Source organism: Molossus molossus, unplaced genomic scaffold (assembly GCF_014108415.1).
Source record: "Molossus molossus isolate mMolMol1 unplaced genomic scaffold, mMolMol1.p scaffold_m16_p_3, whole genome shotgun sequence".
Classification (NCBI taxonomy): domain Eukaryota; kingdom Metazoa; phylum Chordata; class Mammalia; order Chiroptera; family Molossidae; genus Molossus; species Molossus molossus.
In genome coordinates, this window is record NW_023425366.1 from 95,282,978 (window position 1) to 95,293,508 (window position 10,531).

The window sequence follows — 10,531 nt, forward strand, 5'->3', positions numbered from 1 at the left end:
AGCGGTTAGAAAGTCGTCCTGCGGTGGAGAGAGACTTGCAGTTCCCGCTAAGGGCACGAACCTAGGTTGCAGTTTGGCCCCAGCCCGTTTGGGGTTGTGTGGCTGGCAACTACTCCATGTGTCTCTCTCTCCCTCCCGCTCTATATGAAGATAAATGCAAAAATGCATTATGAAGATAAAATATCCTCTAAATATCCTCGGGTGAGAATAAAAAAATAAATAAAAATGAAAAAAAGAACAACAAAATAAATCAGCAAAGGGTTTTTCTGTGCCTATCGCACCCACTGGTGGCTAGTTGGATAATAACCTACCTCTGCTTGAGATGTCATGATGTTCTGCTTGTGATGTCATGAGGTTTAGGATTTTGGCAAGCAAGGTTTCTCTTGAGAAACTTCTATTCCATTAGAGCACGCCTGCCTGGGAAATTCCCCAAGTGAACGCATTAAGAAAACTAATATATAATTTCAATGTAAGTTCCCTGAGATTCAATGTTTTTGTCTCGTTTGTTCAAAATTGTGGTTCCAGTGACCATACACGTGCAAATACCAGTGTACAACAGATGATCACTAAATACTTGTTGGATGACTGAATAATTCAAGTGCCCACTCTTCATATGGCACTGTTTTTCCTAATGAGGTAATTCAGTGAACATTTATTAATGACTTTCTGTGTGCAATACACCATGCTGAGAGATATAGGGAATAAAAAAAATTTAAAAGATACTGTTCTTGACCTAATGGAGCTGCTGATTTTTTTTTTTCATGAGACGGACCATAAGCAATTGCCTGTAACAGACAAATTGTGGCATAAACCAGAGGTGTTAGCAAAGACATGGTGGGGCAAGGTTAGGGGACTGAATATCAACCATGCAGCCAGGGGAGCCTTCCTGAAGATGGTAGCTGAAGTTAAAGGAGAAATGTAATTTCAGAAGTGTAGGAGAAAGAAAGGAGTATTTGAGGGGAAGGAGAAGTTGTTGCGTTGTATCAATAGTTTATTCCTTTTTTAATGAGTAGTTTTCCATGGTACAGATGCACTGCAGTTTAATCATCCATCCATTGAAGGACAGCTAGATTGTTTTCATATTTGGGCCATTGTAAAGCTGCTATAAACATTAGTATATAGATTTTGTGTGAACCCAAGTTTTTATTTCTCTGGAGTTAAATTGTTAGATCATATGTTAGTTGCATGCTTAGTTTGGTTTTGTTTGTTTATTTTTGTTAATCCTCTCCCAAGGATATTTTTCCACTGGATTTTAGAGAGAGTTGAAGGGAGGGAGGGAGGAAAGGAGAGAGAGAGAGAGAAATGGATATGAAAGAGACACACTGATTTGTTGCCTCCTGAACAATACTGACAGGGGCTGGGGATTGAACCTGTAGCCCAGGTACTTGCCCTTGACTAAAATCAAACCCAGGACCCTTCCATCTATAGGCAGATGCTCTAAATGCTGAGCCAAACTGGCCAGGGAAGTTCAGTTTTGTTTTTTAAAGACACTGCCAAACTGTTTCCAGAGTGGCTGTACCATGTTACATTTCCATCAACAATCTATGAGAGATCCAGTTTCTCAGAATCCCTACCAGCATCTGGTGTTGTCAGGTGTGTGTGTGTGTGTGTGTGTGTGTGTGTGTGTGTGTGTGTTTAGCCAATATGATAGCTGTGTATTGGTATCTCATTATGACTTTGTTTGCATTTCCTTGATGGCTAATGATGTTGAATATGGAATGCTAATGATCTTTCTGTGTGATTATTTTTTAATCTGTATATTCTTTTTGGTGAAATGTTTGTTCATGTCTTTTGTCCTTTTCTCAGTTGTATAATTTGGTTTCCTTTTCTCCTTCTTCTTCTTTTTTTCTTCTTTTTAGCTGTTCAGTTTTCAGATTTCTTTATATATTCTAGATACCAGTCCTTAGTTGGATATATGATTTGCAAATATTTTCTCTTAGTCCATAGCTTTTCTTTTCATCTTCTTAACAGGTTTTTTTTTTTTTTTTCAGAGAAAATGCTTAATTCTGTTGAAATACAATTTATCATTTTTTTCTTCTATGAGTCATGCTTTTGATGTGAATTCTTTGCCTAGGCCTGATTCAGAGATTTTTGTCTTCAATTATTTTTGTTTTTTTTTTCCTCCTGAATTTCTTATGGTTTTACATTTAAGTCAGTAATTAATTTTTAATTAATATTCATTTAAATTATGAGGTTTAAGTCAAGGTTCTCTCTTTTTATTTTTATTTTCTCTCTTTTTTGTAGATGTAGACAAGATTGTCCTAAAATTGGAAAAGTGAAGGAAATAAAATAACTAAAACTATTTTGAAAAAGAAGAATAAAGTGGAAGGAGTCAGTCTATCTGATTTTAAGGTTTGTTATATAGCTGCAAGTATTGACTGTTTGTCATTGGTGGACAGATAAACACAGAAATCAGTGGAAGAGAGTAGGGAACCCAAAAATAGATCCACACAAATGTGACACCAAATGTTTTTTTCAAAGGTGCCAAAGTAATTCAATGGAGGGAGGATAAACTGTCGTCAGATAATTCCCACATCTTTCTTTCCTCTCAGGCATGCATCTTTACTTTTCTCTCCTAAACTCTAAGGGTCCCCACAAGACTTGCAACTAGGGAGCAGCGGGCAGTAGCAGCTTGTCCTGGACTAACCCCTGAACCTGTCTCGAAGGTTCCTTTTCTCTGACTTTTCAGTGAGTTAACAGCAGCCCTGCCTTAGCACACTTCTTTCACTGTGACTGTTACTTCCAAGTTAGTTAACAGCAGCCCTGCTTTGGCTCGCTTCTTTCCTATAACATTTCTACAGAGCCAAAGAAGAGCGCTACCAAGGCTCTTTCCTGTTGCTTTTTCTGTGTGAAGTCCTTTGTTTCACTGTCCCCAGCTTTAATAAACATACTCTCAAAATCACCTGGACTTGTGTTGTGTGAAATCTTTCCTGTACAAAGTCAAGAACCCACACACTGCAAACTGGTCTGAGGCACATTCATTCCAGGCTGGCCCCACCTCCTAAGTATTTTAGATACTTCTTGCCTTTAGATTTGAATACAGGGAAGTTGTGTTAGTCAGTGTTCTCCAGAGAAACGGAACTAATAGGACATACATAGATAGATATAAAGGTATTTATTTTGAGGGATTGGCTCGTGCTATTGTGGAGCTGAGAATTCCCATGATCTGCCTTCTACAAACTGGCATCTCAGGGAAGCTGGTGGTATAATTCTAAATTCTAGTGCAAGCCTGAAGGCCTGAGAATCAGGGGAGTCAATGATGTAAGGCCCGATCCAAGACAGAAGACCCAAGAACTAAGAGCACCAGTGTCTAAGGGCAGAAAATGAATGTCTCATCTGAAACAGAGAGTGCAAATATGCCCTATTTATTTGTTCTTTTCAGGCCCTCAACGGATTGGATGATGCTCACTGGCATTGGTGAGGGTAATCTTTATTATTCAGTCCACCAATTCAAATACTGATCTCTTCCTGATACACCCTCACAGATACAAAATGTTTTTACTAGCTATCTAGACATTTCTTAGCCCAGTCAAGTAGACACATAAAATTAACCATTATAGAAATTGGATATATTCCCACCTGAAAACCTCTCATTTTTTTCTGTGAAATAGATGGTGGTGAATTTGTTGGCGGCAGTGAGAATGGCACCAAGTGTTACACTGGTGGGGTCAGAACAGACCTTGGTTCAGTAACCTTGATACTTGAGTTCTGGCTAGGAGAGAATTCAGAGCTGGTAGTCAAACTATAAGAAAACATTTATTTAGAAACACCGAGGTGGAAGAAATGAGTGGTAGAAGAAGTGGGGTTAGTGTTATAGCTCACTATCCTTGGAATTCAGTGAAGAAAAACAATTTGTCCTTAAGCTGCCCTAATTGACAGCCTCAGGGATGGCAAGGTAAACAATGGGGAATGTCACAGATGGCTTTTAGCTTTAGGCCCATAAAAATTAACTGGAATTTGACTTTCACTGGGAATTTGAAAAGCAACATTCTCCAGAAAAAGGGAGGACAGAAGCAGAAACGGCACCAAGGCCAGAGGGTCATGCATGCTCTGTAAATGAACTGATAGGGAGAAACTGAAGCTCCCTTTAACCCCATAAAATTGTAACTGTTAAAAATATATGCATTGCGCCTGGCTAACTGTTGCTATCCATCTCTCTTCCCTCCTGCTTATCGCTAACTGTCTCCACTTCTGTACACGTAGCTTGCTTGCTCTGCTAAACTCTTGAGTAACCCCTGTCCTATATAAGCAACCCTCCCCCTGAGCTCGGGGCTGCAGTTCTCCTCTGTGTAGGTTGGCTGCAGTCCCTGCGAAGGTAATAAAGCTCACCTTTAATTCACCCAACTTTGTGTCTGAGTGAGGTTGACTCTCCTGGGTTACAACATTAGGAAACAAATTACAGGCAAAAGAAGGGCCCTTGGAGCTTGCGAGTGAGGAAGGTAATGGTAATGCAGTTGGTAGGATTAAGAGAGGGAGGTGTGCTCCATGGAGGAAAAGTGGACTGGATCCCCAGTACTAAAAGCTTTTAAGGGTGGAGATGTTAGGGAAGGTCCCAGGGGAGGATCTCAATAGAATATTCATCAGCTTTCCACATATGCCTATTCAGTGTTGTGGTGGTCTCCAGTGATTGGTCATTAGTCAATGGAGCTGCTCCTGATGTCAGCCAGTGGCATAGCCTGTCTGGCTTTGCTGCTTTTCTGGGCCTGGAGCTGAAATACAACTGACATCTAGATTTTATCTCTAGGGAGAAAAGGTCAGGGAGTCTAAACTGCATGACAAGCAATATGCGAGGAGAGGAAAGATTACCCTGGGGACAAGGTCCTTGTTTTACCAGTTTTGCTCATTGCTAGGCACCTGTGACCTTCTGTACCTGGTCCACTGTTCTTGCTCTGCTCATGTCTGTCTAACTGCCTAATACAAATTCATTGACTAAGAAAGAGGGGTTTGGTGATGAGGTAGAGCTTAGGGGAACAGTATCTGGAATGGTTGTTGAATGGAGTCAGAAAAAAAGAAAACCACAATAAAAGGAGGTAACCATGGATAAATAAAGAACTGCTAAATTATGACCTAGTGAAGTTGGGAATAACCGTGAAATGGCACCTTAACAATCAGCACTTAATTTCATCAGGCTCTGTGCTTGAAATTTGGCACAGTGATGCATAAAACACGTATGGACTTTGTCCTAATGGAATTTACAGTTAAGTGGAAATGCATACATTTAATAGTGATAAGTATAAATGTATAACTACAAATTGTCACAAATCTATGGAAAGAAAGAAGAGAGTTCTATGAGAAAATTAATTTGAATTAAGGGGAAGGAGATCAGGAAAGGCTTCTCTGTGGAAGTGACATCTGAATTTAAATCTGAAGGATGAGTAGAGGGAGATGTTCTAAGCAGAGGGAATGTGCAGGTTAAGAGACAGCAAAGAATCTGGGATATGTGAGACACTAAAAAGTGCATGTAGTCTGCGTACAGAGAACGACAGGAAGATAGCAGCAGAAAATTCTGGATTGGCAGGGTTTTATAAACTGTGTTAATGAGTTTTCATTATACTTAGGGCATAGAAGCCATTGGAGGGTTTTGAAAAGAGTAACATAAACAGATTTAGCCCTGGCCGGTTTTGCTCAGTGGTTGGAGCGTCAGTCTGTGCACCAGACAGTCCTGGGTTTGGTTCCCCCTAAGGGCATGTACCTCAGTTGCGATTTGTCCCCAGCCCCAGTTGGGGTCCTGTGGGTGGCAACCTGTCGATGTGTCTCTCTCACTTTGATGTTTCTCTCTCCCTTCCTCCCTCTCTCTCTCCTGCTCTATCTGAAGATAAATGCAAAATATGTCCTTGGGTGAGGATTAAAAAAAACTAGATTTAACATTTAAATGTTCGCCTTGGCTGCCTTGAATATCGTGGATTGAGGAAAAGTAAGATTAGAGGTGGAATAACTATTATAAGCACCAAAAACAACAGAAAAAAGTGTTATCGAACCCTGAATTGAAGGGAGAGAGCTGTCCCTTCCTCAGTTCTTGTCAGTCTCATAGGAACGAATTCAAACGAGTGACTCCAGAGGATTGTGTTGCGATAAAGCAAATTTATTAAAGAAACAAAGCAAGTGAATTTATTAAAGCAGTAAGGCAAACAAATCCTATCGAAATACGTCTGGTTTATGAATCACAGATGGACTTCCCAGCTAGTCTGAGAAAAGGGCCTGCTGAGGGTTCAAGGGGTTATATGCCCTTCTGTCTACAGGTTTCAAGGTTTCTCTGCCAGGTATCTTGGTACAGATTAACTCTCAAGGTCTCCCTTTTTCTTTGTTATTGCTTTCCCAGAATTTATGAGAAGCATCTGGTGATTTTATTTATTTATTTTTTTATCCTCACCCGAGGATACTTTTCCATTTTTTTTTGTACAGATAGAGTGGGAGGGAGAGAGAGAGAGAAACATCGACGTGAAGGGACACATCGAGTGGCTGCCACCCGCACGACCAACCAGGGCCGGGGACAAACTGCAACCGAGGTACATGCCCTTAGCGGGAACCGAACCCGGGTCTCTCCGGACCGCAGGCCGACGCTCTAACCGCTGAGCCAAACTGGCCAGGGCTGGTGATTTTATTTTTAGCAAGCCCTGAGACTGCTGGCTTCTCTGTTTAAACAATGAGATGAGCCCAGCCAGTGTGGATCAGTGGTTGAGCATCAACCCATGCACCAAGAGGTTGCCAGTTCGATTCCCAGTCAGGGCACATGCCCAGATTGTGGACTCAATTCCCAATGCAGGGCATGCAGGAGACAGCTAATCAATGTTCTCTCTCATCGATGTTTTTTTCTCTCTCTCTCCCTCTCCCTTCCGCTCTCTCTAAAAATTAATAAAGAAAAAAATTTAAAAATAAAATAGTGAGATGAAAACTCCCTCTTCTTTCCCCCTTTCCCCAAATAAATGACCTCTTTGTTTAGTGGGTGAGATAAACTCTCCCTTCTTTCCTTTCCTCTTCCTCCCTCCTGCCTTAGCAGTTCAGAGTGAAAAGGGGTATTAAACCCCCATCCCCTCCTTTCCTGCATTCTTTGGTTAGTGAGGAGAGATATTAGCCATTTGTTCTCAAGATGAGGTTTTGCTACAAACCGGCTGCAAGCTGCCCAAACTGTTTGACTTTGTTTAATTTTCTTGTCTACGTTTTCCCATTCCTTCTACCCTGTAATTTTCCCTACTTCTTACTATCCTGTAACATAACTATTCAAGTGACTATGGTAACTTGGAATAGGATGACATTTGCAATACAGTTGATTTCTTATGAGTTCCGTGAAGAAATGGTGCTATAACCCCAAATGTTTCAGACACTGAGCCCTAGTACTTTAATGCATAGGAATAAGCCTCCTAGCAGTAGGATGGATTATAGGGAGATGATCCAAGAAGCTGGGATCAGTTCCAGAGGAGGGCAAACCTAACTTCAAAATCTCTCTCCAGAGTTTCAGAGTAGAGTTGAATGGTTTGCACAAAGAAGCAGAATATGTATTGCTGAAAATACATTTTAATCTCATCTGAAAGAGTGAATAAGGAGGAAGTCATAGCAATAACAGGACAAAGAAGAGAAGCTGAATTATCTGACTGTTGAAGTTCAGGAAAAAGGTAAGAATTACAGAAATAAACATGGAGTTAAAAGAAGGGACAAGTGGAGAAAATGCTATGGATGAGACTGAAAAGGTAGGTGTCTCCCACGTGATAGAAAAGGAAAGCAGGCACATGTCAGGAGAAGGCCTTTAGGTAGAGGAACTCTCAATAAGCTACCATGTTTGGAAATCACTAAGTATGCTTCTTATAACATACTCCCCAGTTCCAACTTTTTCTTTCAGTACTTTTGTGCTTATCCACATTCTCTCTGAAGACGTGGAAGGGAAAATATTCCATACTGCTTGCTTTTGTGATGAAGGGCAAGTCAGTTTTCTACTCCAGTTAGACTTGTGGGTCTGTGAGTTTAACTTTTTGGTCAAAGCACTTTCACTTTATTGTCTTATTCTATCTTCATCTGGGCTTTTGAGTTAAGTAAAGTAGGCTTTATATACATATATAATTCATCTGGCTTGTAATAGCTTTTGTCCTAGTGAATTTGGAAGCGAGAGGATAATATTTACCTCTTTCATGGCTTTTTTTTTCTATTCCTTCCAGTTATGATTGCTGAAGATGCGTCTCTGCCCTAAATACAGTGCACAGAAGAAATGGACCCTAATGTTGAGCTCCTTCCTGTTGATTTCAAGGCAAGTTTGCATTTCATTTCTTTCCTCTGAAATCTTAGCTTGGTGTCCGAAGTGTGTCCTCATTTTTCTTTCATCTTGCTTTGGAGGTCCTTGGAAATCTCATCTATTTTTTAAAAAATATATTTTTATTGATTTTTAGAGAGAGAGGAAGGGAAAGAGAGATAGAAACATCAATGAGAGAGACACATTGATCAGCTGCCTCCATCACCACCTCCCACTGGGGATCGAGCCTGCAACCCAGGCATGTGCCCTGACCTGGAATGAAACGGCAACCTCTTGTTCTATGGGTTGATGCTCAAACACTGAGCCACACAGGCTGGGCTGCAAATCCCATCTAGGGAACTGAACTAAAGTAATTTTTCCCGAAGACTTGATGTTCTGGGGAGTGCTCAGGCTGGAGCTTTAAATTTGGGGTTAATCTGTGTGAATGGTATTCTAAACTGTGAAACTGTAATCACTAAGAGAATAAGTGTAGATAGAAAAGAGATGAAATCTTATTATTGAGTCCTTTAGCTCTCCAACACTTAGAGGTCAGGGAGGTGAAGGGGAACCAGCAAAGGAGACTGAGATGATGTGGCCATTAAAGTGAGGGGAAGCCCAAAGTGTGGCATTGTGGTAACCAATGGAAGAAAGTGTTTTAAGGAGCAGGGCATGATCAGCTGTGTTAAATGTTGCTACTAAGTCAAGTAAGCTGAGGCTGAAGAGCTGACCATTGGATTAAAAAATATGAAGATCATATTTTGACTCCCAAGAACAATTTGATGAAGTGGTAGGAGAGGAAGCCTGATTGGAATGGTTTCAGATGAAAATAGGGGGGGGTGGGGAGGAGGGTGTCAATGGGGAAAAAAAAGGAGAAACATCTGTAACAAAAATAAATTAATAAAAAATTAAAATAAAATAAAAAATAAGAGAGAAAGTGAAACCAGGAACTACAGACAACTATTTTTGAGAGATTTACTCTAAAGGAAAGGAGAGAAGTAGGATGATAACTGGAAGGAGTAGTAAGATGATAGAGGGTTTTTTTTTGTGTTTTTTTTTTTTAAAGATGGCAGAAATAAATTGTTTATAGGTACATAAGAGTAGCTGGAGAAGAGATGATGTCTAAGGACTGAACTCTGGGGAATGCCAACATTTAGAGCACTTTTTAAACATCAGTTCATTTATTTTAAACAAATGATCATGTGAGTTAGGGGTGATACCTATTTCATAGTAAACAGGCTCATGGCAACTTGCTGAGAATGATAAAATGGTTGAACTCTAATCAGAGCTGAGGCATGTCTGATCCTAAATCCCATGCTTCTCACCACTTTATTTCTATTGACTGACTTTCCCACAAAGTATTCTCCAATTAATTGTGGTCAGTAAAGTATACTCACATGACTGTTATTTTAGAATAGTTGATCATTTTCCATTTAAAGTAAGTAAATTCAATCATTCAGAACAACTTTAATTACTAAAGGATAACTAAATGAATCTAAAAGTGATGGCCCCAAGTACAGAGAAAGAAGACGACTCTATTAAAATAGCATAACTTTTTATATACATTCTGGATATCAATCTTAATTTCTATCAAAGCTCAGAGTATTTCAGGAATCAGTGTAAATTACATATATGAGCTTTATCCCATCTACAACATAATTAGCAATTAACATTTTATTGTTGTTCAAATATTAGTTATTTAGTAAGCTATGTGAGAAACAGAAGAGTATAGTTAAAAATATAGCACTGGAGTCAGACTGCCTTATATGGTTATTTTTTACAAGAGGTATTTCAAAGGACTTAGCACCTAGAAAATAAGTTATAAATGTTCATTATTATTATTTTCTCTAACATAGACTAATACTTAGAAATTTTTAAATATTCAATTAAAATGGTTAAAATAAATGTTTAACCTTCAAGTTAAAAACAGTTCATCTTCTAGATTGTCCTCTTCCCTTAAAGATCACCAAATTTGTCTGGCTGGTGTGGCTCAGTGGTTGAGCATCGACCCATGCACCAAGAGGTCGCTGGTTCAATTTCTGGTCAGGACACATGCCCAGGTTGTGGGCCTGGTCCCCAATGAGGGGCATGCCAGTGGTGGCCAACTGATGTTCTCTCTCATCAATGTTTCTATCTCTCTCTCCCTCTCTCTTTAAAAAAAATAAAGGAAGAAAAAAAAAGATCACCAAATTCTATAAGAATATGTTTGTTCTTCCAGGAATTGGTGACAGTCAAAGATCAAGAATTAGACTTCATCCATGTGGAAGAGGAACAGCTAAATTCTGCCCAAAGGTACATGGGCATAGATATGAAGAT

General features: G+C 39.7%; 1 long non-coding RNA gene across 1 annotated transcript; it reads left to right on the forward strand.

Annotated features, from left to right (window-relative positions):
- Positions 1–2,248: 2,248 nt before the first annotated feature.
- On the forward strand, positions 2,249–8,237 carry LOC118642822. Its single transcript, XR_004961805.1, has 3 exons — positions 2,249–2,352; positions 7,449–7,610; positions 8,148–8,237. It is a non-coding gene; the product is annotated as an uncharacterized LOC118642822 (long non-coding RNA).
- The last annotated feature ends 2,294 nt before the right edge of the window (positions 8,238–10,531 follow it).